General features: G+C 32.3%; 1 protein-coding gene across 1 annotated transcript in view; it reads right to left on the reverse strand.

Annotated features, from left to right (window-relative positions):
• LOC129948445 (flagellar attachment zone protein 1) overlaps nt 1–15,071 on the reverse strand; it is an 85,512-nt gene that overhangs the window by 10,172 nt on the left and 60,269 nt on the right. The window lies entirely within an intron of this gene.

The following is a 15,071-nucleotide window of genomic DNA, read 5'->3' on the forward strand; positions in this document are numbered from 1 at the left end:
ATACCTAAATGTAGTTTCCAATGCAAGTGCAGACCACGTTAGTAGGATTCATTATTCTCGCTATGTACGCCCTTCACCAATAATACAAAAATAAAACACTAACAACGATGCGACTTATTGTTAGGCTTTGATATGGGCGGAAATCCCAGTGAGGCATGAAACATCACCCACCGATCTAACCATCAACCTAACATGAATTTACTTGTAAATATACAACATCAGGTAAATAAACGTACGTTAGTTAATAATCAAGAAATAATTGCACTCGATCTGTGTTGTGTGTACTGCTGCTGAGCAAGTACAATGATGTGGATGATAAAACAGCGATAGCCCAAGTAACAGTGACAATGCATTTTATATATATATCTAAAAAAAATTAGGTATATACAAAAATGAAAATGTTTCATCACCGGGCCGGAAGTTACAAGCTTGCTTGCGGACGCAGAACTTAAGAAAGAATAAATCAATAAGCAAGACAAATTAAATTTGTTCCAGATGTGAAATTAGTAAAAAAATTGTGATTTAAAGTGACCAGATAAAAATTATGGCTTTTCAAATTGTAAGGTTTTGGCAGCTATCAAAGTTGCTAATGACAAATGGCATCTGTCAAAATAATAAAGTAAAGTTTGCCATTACACTTTTCTTGTATATTGTATATCACATTTGACAATAGTATTCTCATTGAGAAGAACGACCGATGCGACATCTGAGCAGTTGTCATGGAACTTATTTTTTTAGAGTTGAGATTGAGAGGAAATCATCAGCGCCACCAGCACAACTTTCAATGTACTAAGATTTTATGTTTTATAAAAGTAATTTTTATGTATATATTATTTAGGCAAGGTTTTTCAATAAACGTACGCTGTTGATTCACATCATGACCAAATATTAATTTTCTCGGAAGTCGCCCATTGTTGGCCAAAGTGCCGTTATTAGAGCGAAAACAATCCAAACATTAAATTATCCATAAAGCGTAGCGGAATCACCAAAAAAGTGTGCTATTTCATACAACAAAATATAAATTCCGATATTTCGAATACTTTTCTTAAAATAAATCTAGTTTCTAACAATTGACAAGAATTTTTATTAAATTCTGTTACCCTGTTACTGTCTTAAACATTTTAAAAGATCAACTTAGCAACAAAAACTACATCGGGATGTCAACTCATCATGACAGCATAAAATCACCAAACAATATGTTATGCACATGGAAACCTTAAAAATGTTATAATTTTGACGTTTCTATCTATAAATAAGAGTAATGTCGTTCATAAAATGTTTATAGCAACATTGAAACTAATCGGGTTTCAGCTTAGGGATTTAATTGTTGCATTTTTCTCAACCTCGATGCAAAACTTAATGCTAAGCGGTTTACTTCTAATAAAAGACAACGTTTTGTCGTCCCAAACGAACACGGCGTATTATTAAATTCTATTATATGTTATAAAAGAACGCGTTCACATCTTATCCTTTATTAACCTGCCATGGGATCTTAGTTTACAAAATATTTGATTTTTACTTTGTCAAATTTTGCGACGGCACAATACTTAGCCTTAAATCGTGAGAAAGTTCTCAACTATGAACTTGCAAAATAGAAAAATTATTAACCAAGCTGCGCCACCCGCCGCCACCGTCGGTAAAATAATTTTTCTCCGCCTAAAGAACAAAAATGTTGCGTCAAAAAGTCACATAACAATTTATTGTTGTTGTTGTTGCTGTGGTCTTGCGTTTTAGTGTGTTATTATCTCTTAAAACGCGTTGACCTGCTTTTTATGTCGCATAATGAGGCTTTTATTTGTTGAGTCGGTTTTTTTCTTCATTTTTTTTTTGTTTGTTAACGGACAAAATGAGTAAAGTTTATTAAGTTTCAGGCACGAACCAGCAGTTTTTGAATGCGGGTCAATTTTTTAATGATTAGCTTAAGGCGCAGCGCGAATGTGATGTGTGCAAACATTATTTCGCACAATGGTGTATGACGACGATATGGGGACAAACCAGAGAGTACAGTTTTTATGACATTTCAAAAAAGGCTTAACTAGATGAAATAGAAAAAAACTTAGGTACTAACAAAATAATATAATTATGGTTAAGGCTAAATTGGTAAGCTTGGTAATAGATTAATTTACGACAGAGAAAATAGAACTTTAAGCTGTGAATTATGAGAAAAATAAGTTATTAGTTAAACCATATTGAACAGAATTGTAAAGAAGTTGGTAGCGGAAAAAATCATTGTATATCACAAGCTGTCAGTCTGAGTGCGTTCTATACGCGCTTTTTTCTATATAAGTGACAGCTTCTGTTAGAGACATTTTGTTCGCAATGTTAAAAACAGTGATCATTTTTTTTGTTCATCGGTAATCGATTTGCAAAATTTTATGGTAGATCAACCTTACGTCAAAATATATGACAGCTGTTAGTTCGACACAATTTGCATCCATAGACATGATCAATCAATTTGAAATCGATGACGCCATTATTTTGTATATTAAATGTCTAACATACTTTTTCTTTGGGATACAATCGAACAAAAGTAATTGACAAACCACTAATTAACTATTTGGATTTTATGTGACTGCAAAAGCCATAATTCATTTAGAACGTCAGTTCCATAGTGTAAATCAACACTTGCAAGATCAAAGAAATAACAATTAAATTCAAAAACGGAAAAAAATGTGGCTTAACCAGCAGCGTCATAAAAGTTATTATACACAGTCGTCATCATTTCAGTTGTCTCCAATGAGTGTCGCGTCAGTCGGTTGTTTTTGTGTGTTCTTCTCAAAAAATATATGTATAAAACAAAAAAAAAAAACTTTTGAATGCTGTCATTAACGAAGCGAGAAACCAAAACCATTTGTATTTTATTATCATTATTATTATTTATTTAATAATTTTTTTGTATTTGAATTTATTAATCAAACACAAGTGTCAAGTGTTTGCATGATATGTCATATGTCAGGTTTATGACTTCGTCAATGCATTCTTACAAGTATATAGCCAGCAGTAAAATTCATGCACATATACCCTTAAAATGACTTTACCTAAGACCAGCCTTAAATAGTTAATTTGAGCAAAAAGCGTTTTCTATTGTTTTGAAGTATATGTTGAGGGATTTGTTACAATAGCTTTAAGCCTTGTCAGGTCGCGCTCATGACTTTGCATTTAATTACTTTTTTGCAACAAGTTACTGCCTAGATTTTTTTTGTAGATTTTCTCAGAAAGTTATAATTTTTTTATCGCAAAATCAAAGGAAAATAGCTATAAAAAAGTACAATGCTTTGAAGTGTCATTGTTATATTGAGAAGCTGCATTCTTAAGTTGTTAGATATTTTGCGCACTCGTAGGTTAAGTACCTAAAACAAGAAAGTGCGAGTTGAACCTTTACTTAATTCACATGAGGGTATTAGCGGATGTGCCACGCGCGCCATTTTTTGAATTCTTATTTTATAACAAAAACTCTCTTCTTTTATACAAAACAATACACACGCCAACTTTATTCTATTTTTAAATTCCCAACAAATATAACAAATTAATAAGTATACAACCTGTGTGGTTCATTATGCGGGCGGGTGTAAGTGTAAGTAAAACACATTACTCGTTCGTATATGCATAAGAAAGAATTTCACAAAATTGTTTACTTTATACTTAACTTTCATGTGATAAGAAAAAGCTAATTAAGATACAATGACTTAATTTTTGTTTTTGTGTATAAACAAATGGGATTGTACCGAAAAACAAAAATGAACGAAGGGGGTTTTATCTATTTGGAGTGGTGAAGGCACAGGAAAAAAAATTAAATAAAAGCCAACATGTTACATATATGTATAGCCCCATAAATATAGAACAGAAAAAATGGCGTTGAGAGTAAAAATGTGGCACCTATAGAACACGAAATGTGAGTAATGACGGGTTATAACCCCTTTTTATCAGTAAAAAGCCTAATGCTATTTGCTTTGCAATATGGTTTTGGTTACCATGTGATAACTTGGCTTTTAAAGAGTTGGAATAATATGAATAGTAATTTTATGTATAGTTTATAACAACACTTTAGGCAAAACAATTTTTTGTTATCTCAAGTGAGATATCAAATATTTAGCAAAAGTTCATTTACAGTATTTACTTACTCATATGAACGTTGACACAGCTTATTAAAAAGGAAAATTTTAGTTAATATAATCCATGAACATTAATTTCGTTCAAAGAACATAAATTCCACAAATAAATAAATAGAGGTAAAATTCTTATAAAATACAAAAAGTACGTATACGCCCGAGTGAACCACTTTGATTTCGTATATTTTTGAGAAAATTCAATTATAAACGGTGATTTTTTAAGAGCTTGAGAACTTTAAAAAAAAAAAAATCGCATAAAATTTGCAAAATCTCATCGATTATTTATTTGAAACGTTATATTGGTCCATGACATTTACTTTTTGAAGATAATTTCATTTAAATGTTGACCGCGGCTGCGTCTTAGGTGGTCCATTCGGAAAGTCCAATTTTGGGTAACTTTTTCGAGCATTTCGGCCGGAATAGCCCGAATTTCTTCGGAAATGTTGTCTTCCAAAGCTGGAATAGTTGCTGGCTTATTTGTGTAGACTTTAGACTTGACGTAGCCCCACAAAGAATAGTTTAAAGGCGTCAAATCGCATGATCTTGGAGGCCAACTTACCGGTCCATTCCTTGAGATGAATTGTTCTCCGAAGTTTTCCCTCAAATTGGCCATAGAATCGCGAGCTGTGTGGCATGTAGCGCCATCTTGTTGAAACCACATGTCAACCAAGTTCAGTTCTTCCATTTTTGGCAACAAAAAGTTTGTTAGCATTGAACGATAGCGATCGCCATTCACCGTAACGTTGCGTCCAACAGCATCTTTGAAAAAGTACGGTCCAATGATTCCACCAGCGTACAAACCACACCAAATAGTGCATTTTTCGGGATGCATGGGCAGTTCTTGAACGGCTTCTGGTTGCTCTTCACTCCAAATGCGGCAATTTTGCTTATTTACGTAGCCATTCAACCAGAAATGAGCCTCATCGCTGAACAAAATTTGTCGATAAAAAAGCGGATTTTCTGCCAACTTTTCTAGGGCCCATTCACTGAAAATTCGACGTTGTGGCAGATCGTTCGGCTTCAGTTCTTGCACGAGCTGTATTTTATACGGTTTTACACCAAGATCTTTGCGTAAAATCTTCCATGTGGTCGAATAACACAAACCCAATTGCTGCGAACGGCGACGAATCGACATTTCACGGTCTTCAGCAACACTCTCAGAAACAGACGCAATATTCTCTTCTGTACGCATTCGTGTGGTTGGTTTAATGTCCAATAAAGTAAACTGAGTGCGAAACTTGGTCACAATCGCATTAATTGTTTGCTCACTTGGTCGATTATGCAGACCATAAATCGGACGTAAAGCGCGAAACACATTTCGAACCGAACACTGATTTTGGTAATAAAATTCAATGATTTGCAAGCGTTGCTCGTTAGTAAGTCTATTCATGATGAAATGTCAAAGCATACTGAGCATCTTTCTCTCTGACACCATGTCTGAAATCCAGCGTGATCTGTCAAATACTAATGCATGAAAATCCTAACCTCAAAAAAATCACCCTTTATGAACACTATGCTAATGAAAAATTATTATGACGTGTCTTAAAAAAAAAGTATTTTTAAAATTCTGAGGCCCTACTATGTAACTCAATTCTACTTTTGATTCTATTCGAAGCTCATTTCCGATTCTAGTTTCAAATCGTACTACGTATGAAAGTAGAATCGGATGCTGGTTATACCAACTTGTTTTCAAAAAAATGTTTACTTTCGAACGAGTATCGAGTTGTTTGACATTTTTAAAAACAAAAATAAAACATCAAATTTTGGACACCGTTGGAATTTGGTTCAAATTGCAAAAAAATGGAGAATGGTACGAGCTAATTGAACGCAGGGGAATAAGAGATAATATCAAAATAACGGAGCTGAGTGAGAAAAGTTTTGTGCAAATATATACAGTAGAATATTTGAATGCGTTCATAATGTAACATATATACTTTTGTTTTAGTTTTGTTAAGAGCTATCGTCTTTCTAAAGACGGATTTATGTTCTTACTTAACACCATATCATTCGACATGACTCCTCGCAAAAGACAAGATGATGTTCCGATTATCATTAAGTTATCAGCAGCATTGATTTTTTCGGCAACAGGAGGTTACTAAAACGAAATCGGTGGTGACAAAAAGCAAACCATGTCAAAAATACTTGCCGAAGTTTTGACTTGAATCGAAAGAGTAATGTCCACGCTGATGACGTATTTTGAAATGAATGAGGAAAAGAAACGAAAGTCCAAACGCTATTGTTGGCAAAAAATCTTCCCTGTGTATTGGGGTGGTAGATGGAACTCATATTCAATATTTTACTTACACGTTGACAAAAAAAAACTTCGCTCGCAAACACATTTTATGTAGAGTGATTATTTTCGATTTTGCCTTGTTTTGAATTCTACTTTCGAGTTGCGTAGTTCCTCGTTTATTCGAAAGTTCATAAGAATATAGTTGGCACTACTAGAACTATTCGATTCTCGTTGGTTCGAAAGTATTCAAATAGTACCAATCTTTCGAATTCGAGCAATTTCATAGTAGAATCGAGTTACATAGTAGGGCCCCTGTATTTCAAAATTCTGCTTTTAAGCTGAAAAATAAAAACGATTAACATATATTGTTCAGCCTTACTTACAGCATTTCTAAATCCTGAGTTTTTATAAACAGAATTTTGAGATAAGGTATTTTGATCATACAGTATTTTTTACATACAATATTTTAGACTACAGTATTTTGAGATATGGTATTTAAAAAACAGTATTATGATCTATGTTGTACCCGAAGGTTGATGGTTAGTAAGTAGTTTTAAGTAAAAATAAAAAAGAATCTTGATATTAGTTTTTTTTTTCTTCAAAATTTCTAATAAATAAAATTTAAATTGAAGTAAAATAGATTTAAGGGCCGAAAGGCATTAGTATTAAGTGTTTAAAGTTTAACTTAGAGTGACCGTATGGGACCAGTTAGTTGTAAGTTATGGTTAATTAGGCTATTTCTTTAATATTAAATTAATAAAAATGAATTAAAAACAAGGGCATTGGACTGTCATGCAAGGGGTCTTGGGTTCAATGCCTGCCTGTGCCACCTAACTTTTTTCACGGGTACTGGTTCTTGCGAGAAATTGACAAATCCAAGAGTAACTCTTGTCATGAAAAAGTGTTTTCTCGAATTAGCCGTTCAGATTTGGCATATAAACTGTAGGTCCCTTCCATTTCTGACAACATTGCTCGCACACAGAAATGTTTGAGAGTTGTAATGAGTCACTACGCCCTGGTTCTTCATGGACTGTTGCGCCATCTAATTTATTTAATTTTTTTATGACCCCAATCCTTTTAACGTATGTGTTATGTACACATATGTTAAAAGGGCGTAGTTATTGCAGCTAAATGGCCGCAATAACTATGACGTGGCAGGTCATTAATGGAGTTGGTAGAGATCTTCGGTTTAATGGTTGTAAATGGAATTTCTAAAAGAGATAGCAGAGGTGAATTAACATTTATTTCTGGTCAGGGTTGTTCTATGATAGATTACTGTTTGGCTAGAGGCGATTTGTTTACTGTTATAGAGGATTTTGAGATACAAACCGTAAGCTATTCAGCTCACCTTCCAATAAAGACATTTATGAAATTTCAAAACTTCGATTCTACGCTGAGCGGACCAGTCCGAAAATATAAATGGGTTGATAGTCAGGTAGTAGTGTACAAGCGTAGACTCGATGCGCAAGTAAATAGTCTATTAAGCCATGTATCCTGGTCCTGTGAGCAGTCGGCTGGCGAAATAATAGAAGTTATTAAGAGTTTAGCCATGCCACCCAATAGGAAACAAAATTTTACTGCTGAGGGGTACGACTGGGAATGCACAAAACCCAGAAAAAAATCCTTTGCAATGCTTAAAATTTTTAGGAACACAAAGTCTAATTTCTTTAAATCGCTCTACCTAGATGCAAATAAAACGTATAAGCAAGTATGCAAAAATAAACAAAACACTTTTATGGCTGGTTTAGCAGTAAGTTTATCAAAATGTAAAGACTCAAAACCATTTTGGTCTAAAGTGAGATTGTTAGGTGGCGTTAAAAATGTTTCAGCAAATACAATAAATGTAGAGTTACTAGCAAACCATTTGAAGGAACTTCTTAACGCGTCAACAAACTCACAACTATTTCAATATGCTTTAACCTCAATCACTATTTCAGACTCAGACGACCCTATTACAATAAATGAATTGCAAGCAACCCTTAAAAACATGAAAAACAACAAGGCAGCCGGGCTAGATGGAATTCCAGCTGAATTTTATTAAAACTAATGCATGTCTTTCCTAAATCTTCTTCTTGTTTTTTTTAATAAGCTTCTTGAAAAAAAAGAAATACCTCAGTCATTTTTAATGTCACAAATTTATCCAATTTTTAAAAAAGGAGATCCAAGCACACCAGCAAACTATAGGGGCATTTCGATTCTTCCTTGTTTGAGAAAAATATTTACCCAAATTCTATACTGCAAGCTTATGAGGTGGGTAAAAGAAAACAAATTGCTAAGCACTTTCCAAGCTGGTTTTCGCTCTTGTCTTTCAACTGTCTATCAAATCTTCGCACTCTTTAATATAGCAAAACGTTTCATCGTTAACAAACAAAAACTTTATGTCTTTTTCATTGATTTTAGGGCAGCATTTGATACTATCAACCGAAATTCACTTATTTATAAATTATCAAATTAAGGTATATCGACGAAATTTTTAAGACTCTATAAACTTCTCCTCACCAATACTTGCGCTACTGTGTCAAATGGGAGTTCCATATCCATCTTCTTTACAATGATTGCGGTGTGCCCCAAGGTTGCCCCTTAAACCCGATTATGTTCGGCCTTTTCATTGACGATGTCTCCCGTGATTTTCCTGGGGGTGTTAGGTTTGGAAATCTACTTATTAAGGTACTACTTTAAGCGGACGACCTTGTTGTTTTGTCGGACAACCCCACCACATTACAGTTGCAAATTAATAGACATAAACACCTCAAAATCAAAAATTATGATATTTGAAAGCACCCGTCGAAGGAGAAACCCGCTAGAATTATGGTCATTGGATCGTGAAAAAGGTGGTTAACCAATTTAAGTAATTAGGTGTTCTATTTTGTAGCAATCTAGATTTCCGGTCCTATGTTAAGGAAAAATGCTTATCGGCAAAAACTGCGATTTAATCTAAACCTTAGTACAACTTCTCTTGCTAATTGGAAAGGTAGGTTTTATGAATGATTGCATTGGTTGATGATTCATTGTATCTCAAGTTCTTGAATAGGGCTCGAACCTCTGCAAGCAGATTGGTCTATAAGCAATTCAATCACACTTTGTTTTGTAAACAATTATTTTAATAGTAATCTTTCTGCAAATCAAATATGTACTTTGTTTAAAGCAAGAACTGAGATGCTAAATCTGAATTACAAACCTCACAGAAATGATAATTCCAGGTATAACCTCTGCAATTGAAATGAAATCAAAGATGTCAACCACTTTTTAGTCTTTTTAAAAAATCATGAAAATGAAATTTTTATTTTTAAAATCATGAAATGAAAATAAAAGTAAAAATAAACCAGCGTAGGTGTTCTTATATGCGTTTCGCCCCGATGTAATGGTTGGGCTCATCAGAAGATGACCATTACACCTTGTCTTGACGCATATTTTCTCGAATAAATCGAGATTCCATATAATATGAGCTACTTTGAACTTTTTAATCGTTTGTCCAATTCTACTAGAACTTCGAAGAGTTTATTTTTCAAAAAGCTTTCTCAATCACCAGGAAGCGAAACAAATTTTTTTTTCATTCAATTGTCTACATAACCTATTCATAAAGTTATTATAATTTTAAACTTTCTTTTTTTATATATTTAATTATATTTAATTATTATTTTTTTTGTTTGACTTCGGCTGGGCTATACCGCAATAACTCACAAGTATCTCCTCAAAAATGACCCTCCCCAACTTGTGTCTGCCAAAACATCATCACAATTTATCACCATCTCAGATCCCGCCTTCCCTACTCTAATGTTATAAAAAACAAAATCAACCTTAATACAAATATCTTAGAAATATTAAATAAATCTTACTATGATAATATCCAAATGATTGATTATATTTTAACACTACTTAAATTTAAATTATAATTAAAGCATTTTTTTGGTATTCCATATATAGTACAGTGAGAAATTGCTAACAAAACGATCCACAGTAGCCAGATTTTTGTATTAAAAAATTGGTACAACTGAAAGAAAATCTATCAGAATAATAAAACTTAAAAATAGAAGAAAATTTTGGTAATCAAAAGTTAAAACTAACTTCAGAAAAAAAACTAACTAAAACTAATAAAATTGACAATTTTTACGAAGAAGTAAGATTCTATCAAATGCATAATTACTCAACGAACACTGCTATCGAGATACGAATGCAATATCAATCGTATCAACATTTGAGAATGAAATCACATAAAATCCATTCGAGACTCGTATAAATGTCAAAAACCCATCCGTAGTAAGATTCTGCTTTAACTTTTATTCTTATTGTTATTATATGTCAAAATATTTAAAAGTGACAGTTCTTATTGCCAATTCAATTGGATGAATTGAATAAAAATTTTTGTATTTTGTTAAAAATAATAAATTTGATAACAAATATTTGCATTTTGTTAAAAATAGATAAATTATTTTATTTAATTTTGAATGGTTTTCTTTTTTCTTAAAAATAAATGTCCTCCATTAACTTTCATGGAAATCAGCCTGACGGTGTCCAAAGTTGATAAAAGGCAAAGTGTTCAAAGACATAAATCAACCATGTTCAGATTTAAAAACATAAAGTCGCCTTTACATTGCCCATCTGTTTTTAGAATTGTTCAAACTTTTAGTAAAATTAATTGATGTTAATTTTTGAATGGATAAAATTTGACTTTTGGATATAAATTATTTCCTGATTTCACTACAAATGTTATAAATTTTAAGAAAAGATTCTAAAAAAGAATATCAAATTTCTAAGAAATGTGGGTTTTAAATTTGAATGGTAACATATGTCAAGGTGATTTATTAACAAAAGAGAGCAAACTTTATGACTATTGAGGTTATTTAATAAAAGTTAGATTTTATGAAGTTTTTTAAAAGAAAACTATTCAAATTCTGATGCATAAAAAGATCAATGTAAACCACAAGTTTATGCATAGTTTTGAATGCTTTTATGTGATCATAAGAGTTTATTGATTGCAATTTTAATTAATGTGTACATTGTAAATAGTTTTACTTTTTGTAGCTAAAATGCGTGCTAGTTAATTTGTTTAAAAAGAATAATACAACAAATATTTTATAACAGTCAACTTGAAGGATACAAAATTAATTTCAATCTGCACAAGTGGATGAACCGAAAAAGAATAATAATACCAAACCGATTTTATTATTAAATACAAATATAACTTTATTAATATAGAAAAGGAAACGAAGTAAAAGTTAAGAATACTGAAATGAAGTTCGTGTGATGCAACGCGTTGAAATCAGAAGAATGAAAATGAAATATTAACGACAGTATCTGGCAGTATCGGAATGATAAAGTAGAACTCCAACATTCTGACATGTCCATTTTATCTGTCAAATTATGATCTTAAGATGTGATGATTTGTAGATGTTGAGCAATTTGTCAATAAATTGTGAAATGAATGCGTTCAGTGTGTGCATTCCATGATGGTGCATTTGTTATGTTATGGGATGTGTTCAATTAAATAAATGTATCAACCGTTTACATTAGATGAAAAGAACTTTAGGTATGCATTTTATTTTTGAGAATATGAAAGAAATAGAGTCGAGTTATTTTTGTTCAATTTCTTAAAAAAGGGACCAAATGGAATAAAAAATGACCATGTGAGAAAATAATGACCAAATTTGGTCGTAAATGCCCCCTGAAACAATTATTTGACATTAGTTGTTCAAGAAGAGTGAGCTAAAATTAATATGTGTCAAATAAAATCATTAATAATTTCAATACCACGACGACGCACAGTGGGACATACTGTATGGGAGAGATGCCCAAAACTCATATTTTAAAATAAATACAGTTATGATTTCTCTTATCATATTTGGTTAGTATATCTTTTTGTAAGCTTTTCTTTATCATTAACGTAAAAGTAGTGACCAAGCCAAGGCATCAAAGTCCAAATTCTTAAGTGGTTAAGTGAATAAAATTTTATTAGATTTAAATTAAAGCAGTTTTTTTTTAATGTGTTTAACTAAAAACGAATTAATATAATATTATCAGCTATGGACAATGGTAAGCAAAGTTAAAATGACTGGTTATTAGAATTGTAGTTGCATATTCACAAGAGGTAGCTGCAGTTACAGTAGAGGCTCTGGTTATAGAACAAATATCAAATAAAATAAAAATGCACATTTTACTTTTAAAATGTATGGAAATAATTTAAGCATTAGAATGTTCTTAACACAAAACTGAAGTCAAAAGTAAAAGGGACCTGTGCATTTTTTTTTAAATAATTTTTTTTCTCTAATAAGTCTGATACTCATTTTCCGCATTTTCCGTTAATATTAAAACAATTACGCCCCGTGAAGTTCTTTCAATAATTATTTGAGCTAAACTAAGTAGGAATCAATACAATACTATCCGAAACCATACAAAAGATGTTTTTCCATCTTACAAACTGGTGCAAGCAGAAAAACGGAACTCCTACTCCAATGATCTAAAAGTTACAGTATCAGAAGTAGAAGTGCCTTTGCAATTACTTTTAGATCATACGGTTACTCGAATTTTGCAAAGCCAAAATCCGGTTGTTGCAACTTAAAGTATTCAATGCTCTAAAATGGTTTTGTTTTCAAAATGGGGGTTTGATGGAAGTTCAAGCTACAATCTCTTACTACCAACTCTTTCTTGGCGCTTATCAAGTGAAAACAAAGATTTAGTGGAAGAAACGAAAAAAAATATTCGAGAACAATTTAAAATCAAGCTTGAGCTTATTGTATATTGGATAAACCAAAATCGGGTTTTGGAAACACGAATGATGGCAATGTAGCTCGAAATTTTTTTCAAAATCATATAATTTCATCTTCAAAAAGAGGCTGGGATGCGACCCACACTGATAACTTCCCATCCCGTCTGTCGATTTGTCTTGCTTAAAAGTTTGTCTATTTGCGTACTGTTTTTTGTAGATTTTATTTTTTATGAAAAAAACGGATTATTGGATATTTTATATAAAAATTACTGAATATTGAAAACAATATTTTCTGTGAAATAAAATAAGTTTGAAGCCAATATTTTTAATTTTTGAAAAACTATTTAAATCGAAAGTAAATTTTTACCAAGTTTTAGTATTGTTTTTTTTTTTTAGAGTTTTATTTTTGTGTATAAAAACTGTCAATTCGATTTTTTTCAAAACTTTATCGAATGTTGAAAACAATATTTCTTATAAGTAAAAATTAGTAAGAAGCTTGTATTTAAAATTTTTGAAATAATTTTGCAAACAATTTTAAGTGGATTCAAAATCAACTCACAAAATTTTTGAAGAGTATTGTTTAGAGACGGCTTCGCTGTATGTACAATTATATCCTTGGATGCCCATGACTCCTACTCTATACAAAATTTTAATACATGGGTCTTTAATTGTACGTCAAGCATTATTACCAATCGGGATGCTAAGCGAAGAGGCACAGGAACTTTTTTCAAGAAAAACTTCCAGGCTTGATAACATTACTGATATATTTAACAGATTACTTATTTGATCCGATCCAATTTTAAGCCTTACGCGAAAGATGAAATATAAATAATAATATAAACATACACTGCGGGTCATAAGGTTAGAAGCAGGCATTTTTGAGAAGTAAGATCAATATTACTCCCGTTACATGGTGGATTAGAAAAAAATAACTATACTTTTTTAACAACAAAATGTACAATTTGGGAATATTAGAGAATTAGCTAACGGATCTTTCATGACAAATTGTCAATTGAGTCGAAAATATGCGAAAATAAATCGGCTCATAAGATTAGAAGCAGTGAACATATAAACGTTGTTTTGTGAAGTGAATTCATTTTATTTTCGGTATAAACGGTGTATTTCATAGATAAATTGTTGTTAATTGAGTTGTAATAAAAATGGGCAAGAAAAAATGTTTGACAGTGAAGGAAATGGCAAGAATAGATGTTTATTACTCTGAAGGTCTTTCATGCCGTGCTATAGCCCGAAAAATACACTTCGCGAAACGCGAAATATACTTAGAATAGCGTCAAATTCATCTTTATCGGCAGCCAAAATTAGGGATAAAGCTAATGTTAAGGCCAGCTTATCGACTGTCAAACGCACGATCCGCAATGCCTTAAGCTTAAAAAAACCACCACTTAATGACACAAGGAAGAAGCAACGATTGTGTTTTGCGAAAAATCACATGAGCTGCGATGTGCAGAATTCAATGACTACAAATGATTGGCGGAAGGTTATTTTTTCCGACGAAAAGAAATTTAACCTAGATGGCCCAGATGGTTATAATTATTATTTCCATGACATGAGGAAAGAGCAGCGGTTTTTAAACCGTCACCAAAGCATAGAAGGAGGCTTTATGGTCTAGGGCTTAATTTCGTTTTATGGCACTATAGACTTGGTAGTCCAAGATAGTAAAATGACTGAAAAAACCTACAAAGCCTTGCTGGAATCAGTATTCCCCAAAATTACCGAGCAGTGTGTATTTGAAAGCATTTTTAATGAGTTCAGCACAAAACACTTTAATTTTTTTAGTTTGGGTTTCACTTCCCATGCGCCGGTCCCAATGTGCGAAGTCTACGAGATCTTATTCAACGAAAAGCACCAAATATTCAACGCCTATTTAAAACTTTAAGTGCGTTGGACTGTTTGTTAGTGACGAAGGTTGAGCTTCAGCTCATCTTCAACTCAATAAAAAACAAAAAGTCAGCAGGTGTCGATGGTATATCCAACGTTGCACTAAGACATTTACCGATGGACGCAA

Source organism: Eupeodes corollae, chromosome 2 (assembly GCF_945859685.1).
Source record: "Eupeodes corollae chromosome 2, idEupCoro1.1, whole genome shotgun sequence".
In the NCBI taxonomy this organism is placed as follows: domain Eukaryota; kingdom Metazoa; phylum Arthropoda; class Insecta; order Diptera; family Syrphidae; genus Eupeodes; species Eupeodes corollae.